Source organism: Fukomys damarensis, unplaced genomic scaffold (assembly GCF_012274545.1).
Source record: "Fukomys damarensis isolate Sample0158 unplaced genomic scaffold, DMR_v1.0_HiC HiC_scaffold_16, whole genome shotgun sequence".
In the NCBI taxonomy this organism is placed as follows: domain Eukaryota; kingdom Metazoa; phylum Chordata; class Mammalia; order Rodentia; family Bathyergidae; genus Fukomys; species Fukomys damarensis.
In genome coordinates this window covers 114,604,160-114,608,155 of record NW_022900928.1, presented here as the reverse complement: position 1 = coordinate 114,608,155, position 3,996 = coordinate 114,604,160, and positions in this window count along the sequence as shown.

Sequence of the window (3,996 nt, the reverse complement as noted above, 5' to 3'; positions counted from 1 at the left end):
GAATCTCAGTGTTGTTTTCATCTGCATCTCTCGAATGACCAGTGATGTGGAACATTTTTTCAAATATTTTCTTGCTGCTTTTACTTCTTTGAGAAATGTCTGTTCATTTCGGATGCCCATTTTTGAATCGGGTCTTTATATTTGCGGGGACTGATTGTTTTGAGTTCTTTATAAATCCTTGATAATAGTCCTTTGAGGAACAGGTGGTAAAAATTTTTTCCCACATTGTAGATTGTCTCTTAGTTCTGCTGATGGTTTCTTTTGAAGTACAGAAGCTTTTTAGTAAGATGAGATCCCAGTTGTTGATTCTATCTGCTAATTCCCGTGCTACTGAGGATTTGTTCATGAAGTCTTTTCCTATACCAATGTCTTCCAGAGTTCTGCCTAACTTACCTTCCAGCAAGTTTAATGTTTCTGTTTTAATATTTAGATCTTTAATCCATTTGGATTTTAATTTAGTGCATGGTGAAAGATAAGGGTCTAATTTCAATCTGTGGCAGGTTGACATCCAGTTTTTCCAACACCATTTATTAAAGAGGCTCTTTCCTCCACTGAGGATTGTAAAGGGTCTTTTTGACAATAACCACACTTTATGTCCCTGTCCTTTACAATATCCTATAATTTCTAATACAACAAAATAAATTTACACCTTTACAGACAGCAGTTGTAGGTCCTGCTATCAGTCCTTCAAGTTAAAGCATATTGTGTGGTCTGAAGCAGAGTGATACTGCCTCAAGCACATTAGACCAAGTATTGAAAGTTCTAGATTGATTCCCTCGGGGCCATTTACTGTTGGCTTGGACAGGCCTTTCAGAGTCTATTGTTTTTGACCTGTATTTCATGCGTAATAATCTCTTAACAGTCCTATGGGGTTGCTCTGAACATCAAATAAGATAATATCTGCATAAATTATTAGACCCACTATAAATATATGGAATTAGGACTTAGGAGGCTTTTGACACTACAATACCTGTGATAATCTCAAAGTGTATGCTAGCTAAATTGAAAAGAATTCCTGTCGCTGAAAGTGATCAAGGCAGTGTTATTGGCTGTCATGAGAAATTGGGAAACTTTTTAAAATTAATAAATCTGAGGTACAATATCTTGGAGGTAGGTATCACTTCAAGAAGATTCCCAAGTGAAGATATAGATTTGTAATAATTGCAATATTATTGTCAGAATACTTACAACTTACCTACATTTGAAATGTTTTATAGATTACATGTAATCAAAGGTAAATAAAATCAGTACTGTATCTAATAATTCTGTTAAATTCCATTACAATCATAAAATACTAAATATCTGTTATACACAGAGGTGTTTTTATGTAGTTCAAATAGTAAGTCAGTTCATTATCGTGTTATATGACTTCATGGTAGTAAATAATTTCTGGAGAAAGATTATTTATATTTTAAAATAAAGAGAAATTCTTAGAAGAAAACTTTTTATTTTTAACCCTCATCACTTTTTAACCCGACAAAATAGACAGAATATTTCACTGAGCTGTTTTTCATAATTATATACTCTCACTGGTATAGAAAAACCATAAACTGTCATCAAGATTAATCTTTATATTAGATTTTCAGTCATGCATAGATTCCCTATCACCTCTACAAATTAGAAAGGGGACTTTAAAAGGCATAGACTATTAAATTCACAAAGTAATCAAATGAGAGGTGTCTAAAAGTCTATAGTCTGAAGGTTTATTCTGTACAATATAATAAGAATATGTGAAATTAAAATTTGGTTCTGAACTCATAAGCTTGCAAAAATGCTACAGAACAGAACAGGAAATATGTTTTGAAAAGTAGTCAGACATCAAAGGTCAATTCAATATGACTAACAAAATGAGAGATTGCCAAAAATGGTATTCTTCTTCCTTCTTTTTTTTTCTTTTGTTATTGAAGGAAAACATTGTATCTGTAAATGTCATTCTCCTTAAAATGTTCAAAATAATTTCCAAAAGGATGTCTTTTCTTGAAATTTTTACTCTTTTCATGAAAAAGTCTTCATTCTTTCTACCTCACTTACTTTTGACATTATAAATACACATGCTCCTCAAAAGCATCATTTCCTCAGTAAATATTTACATAATGACTATGTCTGCAACTAGTCAAAGCAACAAGAATTTAAAGATGAGACAACACAACCCTGATTCAGGAAGAGAATTTGGCATTTACTGATAATTTAACATCTTTAAGAACTATTATTTTAAAAAATATTTTAGCCTAAGTCAGGCGAAAAAAAAATGTAATCACCCATCTAACGAGGCAGACTGCGTGCATGTCTATCATGTATTATTATATAACAAAATTTAGTGTCTTAAAAATGCATGCTATTTCACGAATCTGTGACTTGACAGGCTCGGTGGGATGGCGGCACTGCAGATGGTGTCGGCCAGGCCACTGTCATCTATCGATGTGACTGCACTGAGTCACGCAGCAAAAGCTCACTCACATGACCCACAGTTGGTACCAGCTGCACCACCCTCTTCTCTCTTGGTTCTTCAACGTTGCTTCTCAGCTTGGCTTAGGCTAGTAAGGACACAGGAGCTGGGTTCCAAAAAGAAGTATTTCAAGCAATGAAGGAAAATTGCATTGACTGTGCTTCATTCTATTGACTGAAGCAATCAAGAGTCAGATGAGTTCTTGGGAGATGAAGTAGAATTCAGGCTCAAGGGAAGGATGGGTCCAAGAATAGATGAATTCACTGCAATTTGTAGCTAACAATAGAGGGGAAAGTGTTCATGTCTGTGGTGAAATCCTCATGTTATCTGGTAAATTGTTTCAGTCTGTGCTGTTACTTAGTTGATTACTTGATTTTTTTCACCACACTAGGGTGTTCACGCTGAGCTATAGCCTCAGCACTTTTTTATTTTTTATTTTGAGACAAGGTCTCACAATCATTAAGTTGCCCAGGTGGGACTTGAATTTTCAATCCTCCTGCTTCAGCCTCCCTCAGGGCTGGGATTACAGGTGTCCACCACTGTGCCTAGCTCTTTCTGTTTCTAACATCATATTTCATTGCATGATAACTCAAAACAGAGTTCAGCATATTCATAGAACATTACAACCTTTTGATCTTTTACATAGCTTTGGCATAATATATGTATATAAAAGGCTGCAGAGTAATTATCCAAGAAAAACTTTAAAAAATTGTTTTACATCCAAGGGAGCTCATCACAACTTTCTCAGTACCATTTATAAATATACAAATTGTTTATGCTCATTGTTTAATTAGACTTGTAGACTGATAGAATTTTTGGCATTACACAAGCTCCTCATAGCAAAGATGTCTATATGTTGCCTTTTATTATTCATTTTCTCCTCTTTCTTTAGTGTAGACTTAGAAATTTTTAGTCTAACTAAAAGACAACACTTCCAAGTGTCCACTGCAGTTACTTGTGTGACTAAGTGCCAGCGGACCAACACAAGAAGTGGTGAAGAGTCCTTCTGGTCTTCTCTCATATTACTTTCAAATTGGAAGGAGCTGTTAAATCTGGATCCCACCCAGGTCTCGTGGAGTGGGCAGCTGAAAAGAATCTTGTTTCCTGATGACACAGTGGAGTGCCTGTGACAGCACTTAACTGCCAACATTGAGATTCATTTTATGTGAGAGAAGCCTTTTCTAAACTACTTTTGGACTTTGATTTTATGAAGAGCCAAATCTAATCCAAATGAATCCACCTGCTAAGCAAGTTCTCCATCACAGACTTAAACTTAATGAACATGCTACCAATAGTGGTAAGATAGATACTTCTCAGTAAATTAAACATGATTCTTGACTGAGTGTGTGTGTGTGTGTTTGTGTTTGTGTGTGTGTGATTTCTTTTTGGCCTGGAACAGTTTGGGCATTAATAGGGAATAGTAAACCCATTCTGTGAGTGCATATATGCTCATTTACATGGACAGAAAATCAAGGAATGTTTAAACCTGGTCTCAGATTAATTTTTTAGTTTTACTTGCCAAATCATAATTGGCTGAAGACTACACCAAA